Source organism: Typopeltis vanoorti, chromosome 25 (assembly GCF_054136105.1).
Source record: "Typopeltis vanoorti isolate ZY-2024b chromosome 25, IOZ_Tvanoo_1.0, whole genome shotgun sequence".
Classification (NCBI taxonomy): domain Eukaryota; kingdom Metazoa; phylum Arthropoda; class Arachnida; order Uropygi; family Thelyphonidae; genus Typopeltis; species Typopeltis vanoorti.
Genome location: NC_143573.1, coordinates 4,631,667 through 4,651,622, shown reverse-complemented (window position 1 = coordinate 4,651,622; position 19,956 = coordinate 4,631,667). Strand labels below are relative to the sequence as shown.

The 19,956-nt window shown below is 37.0% G+C and overlaps 1 protein-coding gene across 3 annotated transcripts in view; it reads left to right on the top strand.

Moving 5' to 3' along the window:
* The window catches only part of LOC150092490 (uncharacterized), a 376,973-nt gene that overhangs the window by 45,084 nt on the left and 311,933 nt on the right, over positions 1 to 19,956 (top strand). For all 3 annotated transcript variants that reach the window (XM_090414773.1, XM_090414771.1, XM_090414772.1), the window contains exon 2: positions 12,652 to 12,753. The gene's annotated coding sequence lies outside the window, so the exon portion shown is untranslated. The remainder of the gene's footprint in view (positions 1 to 12,651; positions 12,754 to 19,956) is intronic.

The following is a 19,956-nucleotide window of genomic DNA, read 5'->3' as shown; positions in this document are numbered from 1 at the left end:
CTTTAGTTTTAGTTGTAAGAGTGCTTCTTTCAGTTCCTGTTTTGTTATGGGTGGAAAATACATTGTTTGTTGTTGACTTTGTGTAAGTAGTTTTTTTTTTGTTGATCCTTGGTAGATTTTCTTTTTTGAGTTGTGTGATATTGTTTGTGATGGCATGGGTTGAATGAGTCTGCTAGTTCCTCTTGGTTTGTGTCCTGACCGAAACTTTTTGCAGTAAAATGTTGTGCTTAAGTTTTCTTTTTTCGAGTTACTAATTTGTTGAGTGTAGCCCATGTTTGCTTCATGTTGTCGTTACATTTTATGAATTTTTGGAAGTAGTAGTGTCTTTTTGCACTACGAATTTTTGTTGTTATTGATTTCTTGTGTTTTTGTGTAAGGTTTGTAAATGTCTGTTACTGGGAGACTTTTTAGTTTTTTCCATAGATTTTCTTTTACAGTAATACTATTTAGTATGATGCCATTTATCCATGGATTGTTGTCCGTTTATTGCCTCGTTTGTGTAGGCTTTGTTGCTTCTTTGTATATTTCTGTAAACTTTAGTTGAATATTCTCATATAATGTTACAGGATTATTTATTTTAATTAGGCAATTCCAGTCTGTATTTTTTACATGGTTATCGACAATGCTCTTTAATGTGATCGAGTTTTGTCGACTTTTGTGGTGGTGGGAGGGGGTAGGTAATGTAATAAAACGAAGTTGAGACAAAGTAGTGATTGGCAATTTTGATGTTAATTATTCATGATGTGTATGTATGATTGGGAGCCCTGTATGTTGATATGATCAATACAATGCTTGTGTTAATGAATTGTTGAGTATTTCTTTTCTTGTTTGGGAGTTAATGCTGCATTTATGTTGTACTAACTTAGTATATCAAGATATGTGTTAGTGGTTGAATAATAATAATAATAATTATGATTATTTATTTATAACAATTCATTTGGAATGTGTGCATATCTTGGATATTAAAATATATTTATTTCGGAGTGTTTGTATTGATTTGTCTCTTTCCAAACAAGCTGGATGCTGTAGAATTTGTAATTTTTGTTAATTCCAATAAGATTTTTGATAATTCCATCTTTCTCCTCCTCTCCCACTGCTTCTGCCAGAATGTAAATTAAACTCAGAAACTTAGAAACTAACAAATAAATAGTTAGGATGGTGAGTCTGTTTCTGCGCTATGACAGTGAAGAGTATAGAAGGAGGACCATAATTGCAAATGACTTTATGCGTGAATTATGCAGGACAAGTGGTGTGGAATTTGTGGATGTGTGGAGTGAGTTCGATGGGCGAAAGGATTTATATAAGGTGGATGGTTTACATTTGAATAGATTTGGTATGGAGACTTGAAAAGGTGTTGTCGAATGTAGTGGAAGTGGATGTGCAGAATCAGGGAAACTAGAGTTATTAAGAGGGGGGGAAAGTAGATATGCAGACTTTAGGGATACAGTTGAGAGTATGAATGTGTGTAATATGCTCAAGCAAGTATGAATGACTATGAATCAGAATGGGATAGTTAGTATAAGGCATCAAATTAGAGATGGGACAAATCGGCTTCTGCAATTCATGTATACTAATGCCAGAAGTATTAGGAACAAGAAGGAAGAATTTTTTGGCCTTGATTGGCACTTCCAGGCCACAGGTTATTCACATTAGTGAAATATGGCTGACAGAAGATGATATAGCTAGTGGGATTGAATGTAAGGAGTGTGGTGTGTTCAGGAGTGACAGGAAGAATAAAATGGTGGGAGGAGTGTTATTGATGATGGCTGATGAGCTACAGCCAAGAAGAATAGAAGTGGAACTGTGGGATAGAGAAAAGAGCACATTTGGGGCTATTTGGTGTGAGATTGAAACTAGCAGAATAAAATATACAGTTGGTTGCTGCTATAGACTGTGGGTGATGGAATAGATGGTGGAGATAGTATGCATAAGCAAATAGAAGACATGAGTGGAAGGAGGGTAATTATTATGGGTGATTTCAACTATAGTAACATTGATTGGAAGGAAGAGAGGACACATGGGAGGAAGGAATTGGATTTTATGCGATTATTAAGGGATAACTATCTGAGACAGCATGTAATTGAAAATACTAGGGGTCAGAGAGTATTTGACCTAGTAATTACATCTGAGAATTTGGCTGTAATGAATATGACTACGTTGCCACCAATTGCTGAGATTGATCTTAGGGTCTTGACTTGGGAGGTGGCTGATTGTTTGGAATTTACAATTAAGACAGGGTACTTGTTGAATTATCAGGCTGTTAAGTATGACATGCTTAGGAGTTTGATTGGTTCAGTGCCATGGCTTGTAAAACTGCAAGGGCTAGATGTTGATAGTGCATGGGAGGCGGTTAGGAAGTGTTTGCAGGAGGTAATGGCTGACTGTATACCTAGAGTCCGAATAATAAATCAAGTATGCGTTAAATGGATGAATAACACCATTAAGCATGAGCTGCAAAAAAAGAAACAACTATGGAGGGAATTTAAGGAGAATGGTGACCGGCCGGCACATGGACGGTATAAAGCACAGGCCAGAAGGGTAACGAGTTTGGTAAGAAAAGCAAAAACGGATTATGAAAGAACATCAGCCATGCAGGCTAAAGAGAATCCCAAATAGTTTTTTCGATATGTTGCAAGTAAAAGAAAAAATGTATATGACAAAATGATTTTAAAGAATGCTGATGGTAGGGAGGTAACCGAATCAGTTGATATAGTTGAATTACTGAGTGAGCACTTTGCAAGAATATATCATCCATGTGGTGACATTTCAGGAAAGAATGAACCAATAGATTATTCGGGAATTGTTATGAATGAAGTGGAGGTGAGTAGTCTATTACAAAACCTCAATGTCAATACATCTGTGGGATTGGATGGTATACTAGCTCATGTCGTATGTGAAGCGGCTAAAGTCAGTAATTGTCAAAAATTGTCAGTATCCTTGACCATTTTGTTTAATTTGAGTCTCGGGTCTGGGTTAGTACCGAGGGGATGGAAAGAGGTGAAAATAGTTCCACTGCATAAAGGAGGTTCCAAGACTGCTGTTGTAAATTACTGACCGATTAGCATATCAGGAATCGTTGTCAAGGTCTTGGAGAAATTAGTCAAGAGAAAAATACTGGATTGGATAGATGAAAATGGGATACTGTATGGGGGACAACATGGTTTTGTGAAGGGCAGATCATACCTCAGTAACTTGCTCACGTTTTATAACACAGTGACAGCTGAACTGGATAAGGGTAATGGGTTTACAGTGATTCTACTGAACATTGCTAAGGCCTTTGACAGGATACCACATGGAAATTTAATCAGTAAACTGCAGCATATGGGGATGGATATAGGGTTGGTGAGCTGGATAGGATGGTGGTTGATGGAGAAATATCAGAGAGTGGTTTATTCAGGAGTAGAGTCCAAACGGCGGCTTGTGACTAGAGGAGTGCCACAGGGCTCTGTGCTTGGACCACTGCTTTTCAATTTGTTCATTAACGATATAGGAAAGGATCTGAGAGGAAGTGTTCACTTGTAAAATTTCTGATGACATAAAATTGGGTAGAGAAATAGTGAATGCACAGGATGTCAAAATTTTTCAAGATGATTTGGATAGTTTGGAGGACTGGGCTAAGGAAAATGGATGTCGATTTAATGTGGCAAAATGTAAGGTTATGCATTTTGAGGTGAAAAGATTAGCAGCATTATATCACATTGGTGGAACCGTACTGCAAGAGATTGATGATTCCATGGATTTGGGAGTGTTGGTGGATAGGAAGTTGAAGTTTAGGGGGCACATCGCAAAAGTGGCTAAATCAGCTCATCAAATCACTTGGCTTCTGAAATACTTTAACAAGCAGAGACAAACAAGTTATTGTTCCTCTGTATCGAGCCTTGATAGGACCCCATCTAGACTACTGTGCCGATATGGGCGCTAGGGTTTCTTCTTGATTGGGAGGATCCAGAGACGAGTGACCAAGATGATAGCAGGTCTATGGAATGAACGTTATGAGAACAGGTTGAAGATTTGTGGGTTGCAAAAATTGGTTGATAGGCGGAAAAGGGGTTATATGGTTGAGACAATCAAATTACTGAAGGGTTTCTATAAGATTAATCTGGAAGATATTTTTGAGAATAGGACTGGTGGTGTTTGGACAAGGGCCATATATGGAAGCTGGTCAAGAATGTGGTTAGCAAGGGTGTTAGAGCTAGCTTTTTTACTTGGAGAGTGATGAATGAGTGGAATAAGCTGCCAGAGTCTGTTGTGGTTGCTGTGACTGTGAATGAGTTCAAGGCGAGGTATGATAGATACTGTGTGAATGTCGAATAGTTGTTCTTGACATGATGTTAGGGCCTCCTTCGATGAGTCTGTCGACTCCTTGGAGTTGCCTGAAATAATAATAATAATATTAAAAATTAGAAAAAGAAATCCAGGAGCAAAATCTTCTTTCCTCAAATCTGAGCCAGTAATGGACTGTTTGTTAAATGCCTGGTGTGTTATAGACATTGATGTAATCCAACACCTTGTGGAATCTATGCCAAACTGCATATGCTGTAATTTGGGTTAAAGGGGTTCATCATGGTATTAAATAAAAGTTTCTAATTCAGTGGCTGATATGGGTGTATATGAAGAATCAGGGAAAGCAGATGGAGTGCTGCGGATTCTGTGCTAGAACCACTACTGTTTAGTTTGTAGATACATGATATAGGAAGTAATAGGAAATATATTTTGCTGAAAGGAAATATGCAGTTGTTTTATTATATGCAGATGCTGATGACATAAAATTGAGTAGAGTAATAGTTAATCAAAGAATGTGAAGAGCTTGCAGGATGATTTAAATAGGCTGTCAGTATAGCCTGAATATAATGGATGTCACTTTAATGTAGAGAAATTTAAAGTTAATGCATTTTGCAATAAATAGATTACATATGCTCAATATTGATGGAAATGTACTCCAAGAAAGAGGAAAGGCACTAGCGGTGTATCTCAGTGGTCTGTTTTAGGGACATTACTGTTTAACTTATATGTTAATGACATTGGTGAAGATTTGGATGGAGATATTTAGTTGTGTGCAGATGATGCAAAGTTGGGGCAAACTATGAAGAGTAGAGAAGATGTTGGGCCTTCAGTATAGTAATGAGGGTATGAAGCGCCTGTGGCAAGTATCTAACTTGTACCCCCTAACCCAAAAATGACAAAAATTTTGAAAAATTTAAATGTAACAAGTTAAATTTTACTATTAACCCCATCAAAATGAGTTGCAGTGTGTTGCAGAATTTGCATGTCTAAAGCGACGTATTGCCGAAATTTAAAAATACAATATAAAATAGCGGACTTTTATATCTATTTATTTAGTTTTATTTTTTTTACATTTGTTATGTTTTGCGCCTGTGGTGGGTGCCTCTTTCGCCACACCCTCTTTACGGCACTGGTGGCCTTACAAGAAGACTTGAATAAACTGAGTGAATGGACATGGGAAAGGGGATGCAAGTTGATTGTTGCAAAATGTAAGTTTTTAAATTTTGGGAAACGAAGATGGGATGTAGAATTTATGCTTGGTGGGGATATATTGTTGTAGAGTGAGGAAATAAGAGATCTTTGGGTGATAGTGGATAAGGATCTGAAATTTAGGGGACACATTTCCAAAATTGTGAGGACAACACAAAGACTTCTGGGAATGATGCAGAGGACACTGACTTGTTGAAGTAAGGAGATTCTTGTTCCATTGTATAAGGCTTTGATTAGGCCACACATGGACTACTGTGCACATATTTGGTTACGTGGTTTTCAAAAGGATGAAGAGATGTTGGAAAGGGGCCAGAGACGACTGACTAAGGTAGTTTCTGACCTCTGGAATGTTGAATATGAGGAAAGGTTGAGGCGATGCAATTTACAGAGTCTAGTGGTTCGACTCTGTAAAGAGGAGATATCATAGAGACCTACAAGTTAGTAAGGGGTTGTTATAGGATCAAGGCTGGAGAGGTTCTACAGAAAACAGTTTGAGATCAGGGGAGAACCAGAGGTTATCCCTAGAAGCTGTGTAAGGAGAGTGTGAGCAGGGGAGTGAGAAGCAGGTTTTTTGCTCGCAGAGTTGTGAATGATTGGAATGTCTTGCATGAGAGTGTGGTGTCTTTCTCTCGAATCTCTAGTACCTTCACCACAATCTTTATATGAAGTGTTAGGAGTTCTGCAAGAAAGCAGTAGTGTTTTGAACAGTAAAGGATCCTAACTTATTTTGGAGGCTGAGAAGGTGATGTGTTTGTGCTGGGATAGGCTAGATGTGAAAGTCTCCTGCATATTAGAATACAGTATTATCAAAAATAAGGGAAGTGAATCATGATCTCTCATATATCTCTTCTGATATATATATATATATACATATTACTATAGGGATTTTATAGGATAGACTCAGGAGAAATTTTTTTAGTATATGCCAAGAGGGAAACAGATCAAGTTATCCCTGAAATAGTGTGCGTGGTAAATAAGGTTGTGAGTATTAAATTTTTCACTTGCCAAGTGAATGAATAGTAGGTTTGACCTGAAGGATCAATTAATTTATGAGTAAATTAATTACAGGTAATAGTAATAATTTATTCTTGTTTTAGGGCAAAAGTTTCGCACCTGAATAGACAGCATAATTTGGGATGTACTATCTTTTTTTTTTTTTTTTTTTTTTTTTAAATGTTTATTTGGCTGGTACAAATGATTTAACACATGACAAGTGTGGTATGTGAGAGATATGAAAGAAAGTTCATTAATCTTAACACTTCTGTAAAGAACTTATTCCCCGAATTTTCATTTGGGAAAAATGAAACAGAAGAATCTAATCTTTAAAGGTTCCTGTGGCATGACTGTAAATAATAAATTACATGATAACCACAGTAATTAACTTTAATGAAATGAATCTTTGCTTTTTAAAAGCAAATCACCACCATGTAACTTATTGAGTGCTGAAACCCGGGCGCTAGTTTCATTAAGAAAAAATAGCAATATATTTATTTCAAAAGCAGATAAAGGAAAAGCAGTAGTGGTAATGGATAAGGCTGACTATGAGAGAAAAATAGACTGCCTTTTACAGGATACTTCCACCTATCAAGAAACTAATTATAATCCTACAAAAATGCAAATTAGACAATTGCAAGCTATCCAGTAAGACCCATTGTGAATTGTATTGACTCTCCCACCTCTAAAATTGCTAAATTTCTATCACGTTTATTAACTGTCCACACTGGATGTACTATTATTTTCCATACAAAATATCTGTACTTTGATTTCATTAAAGTTAATTACTGCAGTTATCGTGTAATTTATTATTTAAAAAGAAGAATGAGAAAGTTAAACTTGTGAGTCTGTTGCGAAGGTATGATTGAGGTGAGCTGAGATGGAGCTATGATTGCAAATGAGTTAGTATGCAAATTGTTCAGGAGGAATGGTGTGAAATTTGTGGACTTCTGGAGTGAGTTTGATGGAAGGAAGGATTTATATGAGATGTGGCTTGCATCCAAATGGTTTTGGTGTCAGGAGGCTTGAGAAAGTGTTGTTCAGGGAATGTTTGGAAGTACAAAATCAAAGAAAGTAAAAGATTTAGGGAGGATGCAGGCGAGAGTGGGTCCAGGCAACCTAGAAGTTAGCGAGTGGAAAAGTGATCACATGATGCAAAATGTAACACCCTAAGTTAATTTTAGTTGGCTAGGTAACACAATGTGTAAGGGAGGTTGTGAGATGAAGGGTGTATCACAGCTTATGTATACTAATACCAGAAGTATTTGAAATAAAGTTGAGTTTTTGGTATTGACTAGCACAATTTGGCCAGAAGTTATAGGCATTAGTGAGATGTGGTTGAACTGAGGATGATATGGGTCATAGGAATGGAATGCAAGGGATTTAGTGTCTTCAGAGAGGACAGGGTGAGAGGTTTTACTAATGATAGCAGAGGAATTAAAGCTAAAAAGAGTAGAAGTGCATCATGGGGACAGTGATTCAGAGGGCAGTTCATTTGAGGCTATCTGGTGTGAGATAGAGGCCAAAAGGGCTAATTATGTAATTGGTTGTTGCAATAATCCAGAGAGTATAATGGAGAAAGTAGATGACATGCACTCGTAAAGCATGATGATTACAGGTTGAGTAATTATAGAGGATTTCAGCTATGAGGACATAGATTGGGAGGAGGAATGGTCATAGGCAGGGAAGAAAAATGGAATTTATACAGCTGCTGTTTGGTAATGGAGGAGACATGGGGTTCAAGAGTGCTGGATCTAATCATTGCATCAGAGGACTTAACACTAACCAGTTGTGCTATGCTTGGAGGAATCATAGCCAGATTGGTCAAGACTGCATGGTCATATGTAATCTTGACTAGGAAGATTGCAAGACATGCAGAATTTTCTATTAAGAAGGGATATATGTGGAATTACAAAGCAGGTTGTTATGACTGCAGTTATACAGACTGGCTATAAGTGGAGACTTCTGTCTTAGAACCATGCTTGTGGAGTGGTACTATTTTGCCTTCTTTCCACTCCTTAGGAACCCTACCCACTGGAAAACCTTCATTAAATAACCATGCCATAGCCAACTGTGGTGCACATTCCTTAAGAATACATAGTGATATGTCATCCATTCCCACAGCTTTATTCACATCTAACCCAACCAACATCTCATACACCTCTGTTTCTTTCACTTCCAATTCTCCTAATACTTGCCTCTCTTCTATATATTCCACTGCATCAGTTACACCGGTATGATACACTCTGATAAAGTGCTCGTTCAATAATTCCACTATATCCTTTGCAGCTGTTAGTCTGTTGCCAAAACTATTCTTCCTCTTGCTTGCTATGTAGCAGAAAAATTCCCTTGAGTTAACCTTGGTCTGACCAGCCACTCTCCTCTCATACCGCACCTTTTCTTTCTTTACCATGCTCGTCACCTTTCTAGCCTGCACTTTATACTCTTCATGGGTCTTATCACCACCACCAACTGCCTTGTGCCTCCTCCATAACATTTTCTTTTCTAGCACAGCTTGCTTAATTTCAGTGTTCATCCATTTCACTCCTACTCTATTTATTTGCAACATCTTTTCTGCTCAGATCATCTGCCCAACGTACTGATGCTAACTGACTACAGAGCTTTCTATAATCACCTGTTTTATACTTCACCATGTATCCATTTTTGGCAGTGACCTTTTTTTTGTTTCATTACTTCCTAAACAAGTACGTTATGATCACTCTCAGCAAACCAGCAGCAGTGTCAACACTTCATTAACAACCACGAGGGTGGTCTGAAAATTTCTCGGGCTCGATCATAGATGACAACATTATCGGGAAGATTTTTTTTTCTGAGTTGGTACATCTGTCATAAGCATCCATGTGAAATTGCAAGTCATTCTATCAAATAGTTTGTTTTATACAGCTGTCTGAAGTAAAAGTGTTGTCTGTATTCATTTAATTGGATAAAATTGAGTATCATGCAGTTATAAAATTATTTGTAAAAGAAGGTTTAACATCAAAAGAAATTCGTTTTCAACAAGTAAGAAATGGGCTGCCGAGTTTAAATGTGGCCTTACCAGCCTTGAAGATGATTCACATGAAGGACATCTAAAAAGTGTAACAACACCAGAAATTGATCAAGTTCACAATATGCTATTGGATGACCGGCAAGTCAAAGTGTGTGAAGTTGCTGAGACTATAGGCATTTCAAAAGAACATGTAGGATATATTTTGCATGAAGAATTGCAAGTGAAAAAAGCTTTGCGCAAGATGGGTGCCGTGCTTGCTCACACCAGATCAAAAACGCACTCGCATGAAAATCTCTGAACAGTGCTTGGAGTGTTTTAACAAGAATAAAACTGGTTTTGTGTGTCAATTTGTTACTATGGATGAGACTTGGATTCACCATTACACATCAGAATCCAAACAGCAGTCAAAACAGTGGACAGAAGTCGATTGTTCAGTGGAACTGACTTTGAAGAAGACAAAGTCGGTTCCATCAGCAGAAAAGGTCATGGTGTCGGTGTTTTGGGATGCTAAAAGCATTTTGTTTATTAATTATCTTGAAGAGGGTAAAACAATAACCGGAGAATATTATTCCGATCTTTTAACCAGACTAGATGAAAAAATTCATGAGAAAAGACCCAGTTTGTAGAAGAAAAAAATCATCTTTCATCAGGACAATGCACTTGCCCACAAAGGTGTTTTGGCAATGGGAAAATTAAGGGATCTGCACTATGAATTGTTGGAACATCCACCCTATTCTCCAGATTTGGCTCTCTCTGACTTCTGTCTCTTCCCAAAATTAAAACTCTTCTTTGCTGGTCAGCATTTTTCTTTGAATCAAGAAGTGATTGCAGATCTTATTGAGAGTCACAACAGGGATAATGGCTCTGGAACATTGCTGGAATAAATGTATTTTTTTTAGATTATGTTGAAAAATAAAAATAATTTTGAAATTATAAATTCATTTTTTCATTGTTAGACTGAGAACTTTTCAGTCCACCCTTGTACATCTTGTGAAGTTATCACCAAATCCAAATCATTAAAGCCTCTAGTTTCTTCAATCACATGCTGCTTAAGATACTTATCTCTCAGAAATTCCACAGACTTGCTATCCTTGTGCCCCATATGCAACCTCCTCCTTCCAGTCTATATTCCTGTAATTAAAGTCTCCCAGCAGGATCACCTTCTTTTTACATGCCCAACAAATTTGCCTAAACATTTCACAGCCTATAACAGCATCCTGTCAGGTATACTAACCTGTTTATTTCAACTTCACACCACACAGATTCAAAATCTGTGCATGCCCTATCAACTTCCACAATTTGTGGACACAATTCATCTGCAATCATTAACAGCATTCCTGCTTCTCTTTTCACATTTCTATCCTTCCAGAAATTATATATCCTCCTAGTTCTATTTCCAACATCACATCCTCTTCAGACAACCAAGTTTCGCTTATTCCAATTATTTTTGGGCATACCGTCTCAACCAGTGCAACAAACTCAGCTCTCTTGTTTTGAATGCTCCTTACAACAGGATCACCTTCTTTTTACATGCCCAACTAATTTGCCTAAATATTTCACAGTCAGTATTCTCTACATTCCCAGCCTATAACAGCATCCTGCCATGTATACTAACCTGTTTATTTCAACTTCACATCACACAGATTCAAAATCTGTGCATGCACTATCAACTTCTACACTTTGTGGACACAATTCATCTGCAATCATTAATCTGTTTCTCTTTTCTTCTCTTCTCTTTTCACATTTCTATCCTTCCAGAAAAGTATATATATCTTTCTAGTTCTATTCTCAACATCACATCCTCCTCAGACAATCAAGTTTCGCTTATTTCAATTATTTTTGGGCATACCGTCTCAATGACTGCAACAAACTCAGTTCTCTTGTTTTGAATGCTCCTTACATTTGTGTATAAACGTAACAATCGCCATATGTTTGAGGCTATTCTGCCAGCACCAGCATTTTCCATTTTAGCTGCTATACTACACCTTTCTCTTCGGTCTGACCACTTCCGTTTCCCGTTAATTTGAGAAGTACAGTAAACCCTCGATTTAATGGACTAATAGGGACTAAGTGGTGTCCGTTAAATCATGAATTTTTTAAAATAAAAATATCTAACATTATACTGCAATTTTATCAATATTAGCACTGTAATAACAAAAAAATTGTTTGACACGCAATTTTCACACTTTTAGATAAGTTAATGTTTGATGTTGAGGTGCTTGGTTTAGGTAATTCTGCTTTGAAAAAACTGTTAAGTTTTTTTTGAACTTTTGAATTCTGCTGTATTTTTATAGTTAACTTCCTAAAATTACGAAAATATGTGTAATAAAACTGCCACAGAAAGTCACGCCACGCGACAAAAGAACCAATTATAATGCGATTGTTGTGATCACGTCCTAATCATTTGCCGAACATGTTTTATAAATGGTGACTCATTTATGTCAGCTAAATTACTACAGTGTTTTTCCAACATATGATGGCCTATTCACCAAAATTTGTTAAAAATAACAGGAAATTAAGAACAAAAAATAACCTGTTAATTTAATTATAAGCAAATCTTGGTTAAAAGCATTTTAAAATTAACAGAGTGTTAATTTTCACGTGACATAAGGACCAGAAATTTTATCCGTTAAATCGAGGGTCTACTGTACATCATTTGAACCTGTGTGAATTGAGGATTACTGTATTTCCTACATTGAAAACTTGCGGTACATTTGCAAGTTTTCAATTGTAGGAAATATACAGTATATGGTAGGAAATTCAGATTCTGTTAACAAGTTTCTTCCTTCTCTAATTTCCACTCATCTATTCTGCTGTTGTACTATAAGTAGTGCAACCTTTCATTTTTAGGATAACAGTTTAACAACATTTTCTGTGTAAAGGCTATACATCTGATGGTAGCCTGCTAATAATTGAATTTGTCAAATGTTTTGGTATCTCTAAACAAGCTTTGAGTATTACATTGTTGGTTTACCTGAGGAGTGCACCTGAAATCATATGACTAATTAAAAATAACTTGTCTAGATTTTTCTTTTGCTGAATACACATGGGAGGGGGGAATTAAAGTGCTCATTAATGAATACCTGTGCTAATATTAGTTTTCATGCTTATTTTGCATTTTCCTAGTTACTCATACAGCATCAAATATTTTCTAGATAACCATGTGAGACATTTTCTAGCCAGTTTTTGGATCTCTTTAAAATTTCATACCAGAGATGACTTAACTTAAAAAAGAAAGAGACAACACAAATGTACAGGTAAGGTTAACTATGTATGTAACAGAAATTTAGTAATTGTTCATTGCAATAATATATAACTGAAATAAAACTTAAGAATTTAAAAAATGCTTGAAATTCTAATGGTTTCTTATGCATTGTAGCATCCTTTGTCAAGGTATTTTTAATGTGAAAACGTATAGCAGCAGTAATATTTTTAATACAAAAACTGGAGTCACGTGATAGAATTGTTGTTAAATGGATAGTGTATATCATGTTGGGATGTCATAAACGTGTTTCATTGTCGATCTATGTTGTGTAATTATCTTAATCTAATTTTGAGTATCTTAGGTTCTTTATATAGGCCAATTATATTTGGTTTAGGATAAGACCTTGATTTTTATTCTGCTTTGTTGGACATATTATTTTAGCGTATTTTTTAAACTCACGAATATAGCTGCTAAATTCAGTATGTGCCATTCATGTCTGTTCCCAAATCACTGATGTTTTTTGCTTATAGTATGAAAAACCAAGTCTGATTTATGAACTCTCTTTTTGTATTTGATAAGTTTATTCATGTGAATTTCTCCCAATTGGCTTGTTTGTTGGACTTAACAGATGCCACATATGCAGAATATTTTTTATAAGCACTTACTCTTTTAATAGTAAAGGTTATAATAAAATGCTTGTTATGTCTAAACTCACTGATATATTTCTCAGAAAAAGTCAAGACAGGATAGAATGGAGGACATTGGGAAAGGCTTTTATCTGGATTGAAATGGCTGATAAAGATTAACTCTGTCAGATCCAAAAAAGCTATACTTTAACTTGATGATGATCTTTTAATCTCCTGATGCAAGAAGATGTTTTTCTGACATAGGGGTTAGAAGTTTTGTTAAGTACCTAGGTTATATGTTAGATAATGTTTACCATATACAGTTGATCTTAATGAAGTAGTTTGGTGACCTAAGTATCATGGAGATTTTTGTCACACTATGAAGGTAACCTTGATATTGTGCTGTTTCGAGACTAGCTATTTCACTTAATGTTTTTTGATGTACGGTAAAGCTACTGCATCTAAATTCATAGTTCATGTTTTCTTACTGGTTTGCTGAGACATTTGGTTTAATGGATTTTTTACAACACTCAAAAAGAATTAAAATAGAATTTAATACTTCCTATATTTCGTCCTAGTCACTAGGACATCTACGGGGATTACAAAAACAATTAATGTAACATATACACAAATAACAACAAATACTAAGCCCAACCACGTGAGTGACACTAAAGTCCTATCTAGGTAGAGCGCCTTCTAAGGGCAGTAGTAGGTGGCCTGGAATGTAAGGTGGGAACTCTGGTGATGAGTGTTTCCCAAATCTTCGGAAGCTTAATGCAACCATATTTATTGAGATTTGGTTGGTTTTTGAGAGCTGCTGCTGCTTCTAAGAAAAGTCTCTCTTTCTTGAATTTGCTGTGGTGGAGCATGGTGGTTTTCTTCCATGATACCCTGTAGGTGGTGTCCAAAACATGGTCAGCCAAGCCTGAATGGCCATAGTTGTGTTTGAAGATGTAAGACTTGTGTTCCTCTAGACGGATGGATGCTGACCTGCCTGTCTGTCCAAAGTACCCCAGCTTACAGGAACAGGGTACTTTGTAAACTCCAGGCAGAGAGAGAGGAGGGAGCTGATCTTTCGTAGAACGGATAAGGGTAGTAAGTTTGCGGTGGGGCTTATATGCTGTGTGTAGGTTGTACTGTTTTAGTATCTTGGCTATTTTTTCGGATGTGCCATGGATGTAGGGTATGGTGATGGCATTTTTAAAATCTTGTTGACGAGAAGGATGGGGAATTGGGGAGGAGTTGATTATTTTTTTGATACTGTGATCGCTGTAGCCATTGGAGAGGAAAGTGCTGTGTATGTGGTTAAGCTCAGTAGTGAGGGCGGTTCCACTGAACAAAGATTGTGGGCTCTCTTGGTAAGAGTTTTAATAATGCCATATTGTTGAGAGGGGTGGTGGTGGGAGAGTTTGTGAATGTATCTGCCTGTGTGTGTGGGTTTTCTGTATATGGCGAAGGTAAGTGTATCATTAGGCAGGCGTGTGACTAAGGTGTCTAGGAAGGGTAAACAATTGTTCTTTTCCTTTTCCATAGTGAACTGGATTCTTGGATGTAGACTATTGAGATGACTGAGGAAGGAGTCTAACATGGCTGGGACATGAGGCCAAATAGAGAACACATCATCTACATATCTTAGCCAGATAGGTTTGAGTGGAGCTGAGTCTATGGCTCGTTTTTCGAAATCTTCTATATAGAAATTGGCAAGAGGGGTGAGATAAACACATCAAGAAATATAGCAACCTTGTGAAAAACAAACCACAACCACAAATTCAACCGCTCCAGACAGTAATAAACCTCTCTTCCAAAAGGCTCAACGACGATGCCATCAGCACCTTTTGCCTCGGCCGTAATTTTGCCGTCGCTCCGAAGGAAGTGCCGGTGCTTGATATAATGGTGAACATCGAACGTGGAATAAGTCGCTTACCATCGGAGATAGCTAACAACATCAGACTTGACGTAGCCAACATCCTCGTGCATTCTTCACCGCCAAAAAGTAATTTATCATATGCCCAACGCATGGCTCTCCTGAAACTACGTAAAGAAAAAAGTATCGTCATCACCAGAGCAGATAAGGGTAATGCCACAGTCGTTCTTAATACCAGTGAATACAATCGTAAAATGAATATTATCCTCCGTGATTGCGCTACCTACATCCCGCTAGAACACGACCCCACAAAAACATAAGTTAAGAAACTAAAAATCTTACTCAAAAAAGTATCTTCCTGGCCCCCTGACGTCACGAAAAAACTTAAACCTTTCCGCTCCCATCCCCCCCGAATATACGGTTTACCAAAAATCCACAAACCCAATTCCCCCACCCAGGCCTATAGTAGATGCCACCAATGCACCTTGCTATAGACTATCTAAACAGCTGGCCAACTCTCTGATCCCCATCACCGGAAGGTCCCCTTCCTATATAAAAAACTCGACCCACTTTAAAGCCCTCACAGAAAATTTAACCTTGAATAAGACAGGCATATTGGTAAGCTTTGATATCTCCTCTTTGTTTACCAATATTCCCTTAATTGACACCTTATCTCTCTTAGAAAGCGTTTTTCCCTCTGACAACTTAGATCTCTTTTCCTTTGCCATTAACTCTGGATATTTCTCTTGGAACAACAAAATCTACAAGCAGATAGAGGGAACTGCCATGGGTTCCCCCCCTCTCACCCCCCCTGCCAATTTCTATATGGAAGATTTCGAAAAACGAGCCATAGACTCAGCCCCACTCAAACCTTCTATCTGGCTAAGATATGTAGATGATGTGTTCTCTATTTGGCCTCATGTCCCAGACATGTTAGACTCCTTCCTCAGTCATCTCAATAGTCTACATCCAAGAATCCAGTTTACTATGGAAAAGGAAAAGAACAATTGTTTACCCTTCCTAGACACCTTAGTCACACGCCTGCCTAATGATACACTTACCTTCGCCGTATACAGAAAACCCACACACACACAGGCAGATACATTCACAACCTCTCCCACCACCACCCCTCTCAACAATATGGCATTATTAAAACTCTTACCAAGAGAGCCCACAATCTTTGTTCCAGTGGAACCGCCCTCACTACTGAGCTTAACCACATACACAGCACTTTCCTCTCCAATGGCTACAGCGATCACAGTATCAAAAAAATAATCAACTCCTCCCCCATTCCCCGTCCTTCTCGTCAACAAGATTTTAAAAATGCCATCACCATACCCTACATCTATGGCACATCCGAAAAAATAGCCAAGATACTAAAACAGTACAACCTACACACAGCATATAAGCCCCACCGCAAACTTACTACCCTTATCCGTTCTACGAAAGATCAGCTCCCTCCTCTCTCTCTGCCTGGAGTTTACAAAGTACCCTGTTCCTGTAAGCTGGGGTACTTTGGACAGACAGGCAGGTCAGCATCCATCCGTCTAGAGGAACACAAGTCTTACATCTTCAAACACAACTATGGCCATTCAGGCTTGGCTGACCATGTTTTGGACACCACCTACAGGGTATCATGGAAGAAAACCACCATGCTCCACCACAGCAAATTCAAGAAAGAGAGACTTTTCTTAGAAGCAGCAGCAGCTCTCAAAAACCAACCAAATCTCAATAAATACGGTTGCATTAAGCTTCTGAAGATTTGGGAAACACTCATCACCAGAGTTCCCACCTTACATTCCAGGCCACCTACTACTGCCCTTAGAGGGCGCTCTACCTAGATAGGACTTTAGTGTCACCCACGTGGTTGGGCTTAGTATTGTTTGTTATTTGTGTATATGTTACATTAATTGTTTTTGTAATCCCCGTAGATGTTCTAGTGACTAGGATGAAATATAGGAAGTATTAAATTCTATTTTAATTCTTTTTGAGTGTTGTAAAAAATCCATTAAGCCTCCAACATGATGGCCTCACAGCACTTAAGCCTCTACACACGGAGACATTTGGTGTTTTTTTAATAAAATGTTATTGATAGATTTTATATTGTAGCCATTCTTTACAAGCACTTCTCTGAAGTAATTAAACTATTTCTTGTCCCTTTTTGTTGTTGTTGTCGTCAATAGCTATGGTACATTCTCTGTATCTTTAAGTGCTTTTATGACAACTCTTCTTGGTGAGGTGAAGGGAAGAAGTAGCATGTAAATATTTGCCACCGTTGGATTTTTTCCCATATACTGAGAAAGCTGGTCTGTTTTGTTCGGTGACAGATTAGCATGTCCAGGAAAAGAAATGTTTTGCTTTCTTCAGTTTCTGCCATGAAATGAATTTTAGGGTTTAAGCTGTTTGGAAAGTTGTTAAAACTGGAGTTTCAATTAAACCCAAGCAGATGAGGCCAATATTACGAACACAATGTAGCCATATTTGTGCCTTTGTATGATATTTTTCAATGGCCATATTTTCAAAAGATTCTACATATCTGTGAAATAGTTGTGAAATTGACTCTGCCATTACTAGATCTCCTTTCTGCTTATAATGTGAGTGTCTTCAAATTGGAAGAAGGTGTCTATAAAAAGTTTAAAAGGTTGATGATATCCAGTAGAAATAACTGTTCCAGTAATAGCAATGTATATGGATAATACATTGTTGGGTTGGGTTTTATGTTGGAGAATGTCTAACACAGGGATGGCCAGCCTATGGTGCATGTGCCAAAAGTGGCGCATTTGACCCCAATTATAAGAAAAAAAGTAAGCCTATTTATGCAAAAAGTATTAACCAAAAATTGATATCTAGAGAAAAAAGCTAAATCTTAATAAATATATTTAGCAATTTTATTGTTTCATGCACATCTTTTGCACATTCACTTGTTTGATCCTGAGGTGCCAAGCATTAGGAACAGCAGCATGTCGCAGGTTTTTGTCAGTCAATTTACAATTGATACACCTGCACTACAGAGTTTTGCTTTGTTTGCCCTTTGTGAACATTTGCAATTTTGTACTTTTTTCGAAGATTAAGCCTTGTTTTTACATTCAGTTACCCATCAAAATGCAAAAGAAAATGAACAAAAGAAAAACAGAAGGTGATAATAAGTGTGAATTCAATGAACAGTGGAGTTCTTATTTGTAGTGAATCCATCAGGAAAACCATTGTGCATTCTTTGTGAAAACACTTTCTCGTATAATAAAAGATATGATATTATACAGACTATAAAACACAACATCAGACTGAAATAGATGGAAAACTGAAGCTAATGCTTGGGTCTAAGTTATGAAGAGAATATGCGATTAAGAAAAGGAAGAATTAAATCAAAAGAAGATGAAATATGTTTGTTAAAAGAAGATATGAAAGTTTGGTGATGACAGAATCATCCTATGCAATTGCTTTAGCATTGGCCATAAAACAGAAGTCCTTTTCTGATGGAGAAGAAATTCTTAAGCTTTGTCTCCAATTATTTGTAAGATGTCTTGGTAATAAAAATATCGAAAGGAAAGTAGACTAAATTGCTCTTTCAAAGTAAACAAGATGCACCGAAGAACTCTCTCACGATGTATCTAAGCAACTGAAAGACGTCTATGCTTGTGCTTTCTTTTCTTTAGCTTTGGACAGATCTGCTGACATATGTGATGTAGCCCAGTTAAGCATTTTTATAAGAGGAATTGATCATAATTTTAATGTTTTTGAAGAACTTATCTGTCTTGAATCTCTTCATGGAAAAACAAGATGATCAGACATATTTGAGAAATTAAATTTATGCCTAGAAAATCTACAAGTATATTCTAGTAAACTCATCAGTGTGCATACTGATGGAGTACCATCAGTGATAGGCAGTGGTGAGCTATGGAAATTTTAACAAAGGGCTTGCATCATCGAGCAAAAAAAAAAAAAAGGAAAAAAAAAAAAAGACTACACCATCTATCGTTGACCGTCACCACTAGTGTTTCCAGAGACAATCACAAACATCTGTTCCCATGGCGGGATGTTTGTGAATGCTAATGGATGTCCGCGGGATGTTTATAAACAAAATAAATTTGTTTTGTTTGCGATAGAAGTTTTTATGACAAACAATCAATAAATAATACATGAATATGATCTAAACACAATAATATTAAAAAACATTATATTTCTCTTTTGTTTTTATACTTCAAGTGATAATCAACGGTACCAATCAAGGGACATTATTTTTTAGTCCTATTTATTTATATGAGACTACCAAAAGTGAATTCTTATTTGTAAAATGGTAGTAACAGTAACTATAATATTTTATTTAATAAAATCACTTTCGAAACTATTAGATGATTTTACATGAAAAAAAAAACTCACTGTCTGGTGCACATTTACCCAGAAAAAACTCTCTCCTTTACAGGTTAACATTTACAAACAATTACTTTAAGGAAATACTTATGACAACAGCTGCCACACCTTGTTTCGTCCTTCACGTCTCATGTTCTTCTAGGAGGATCTATAGCCAAGCGCTGATTTTCTAGAAAAGATTTGACATAGGGAGTCGGATTAAATTCATTCAAGGGTTTCCCATTTATACATATTGTCATTAAATCCAAAATATGTTATAGTGAGAGAAGACCTCTTTGTTGTTACGATGTTATTCATCACACTAAAAGCTCGTTCGGCTTCAGCGCTGTAAACTGCAATTGTTGCCATAATCGCTTTGGCTTTTTTCGCGTTGCTGGGAATTTCGTTTTGTAACTTT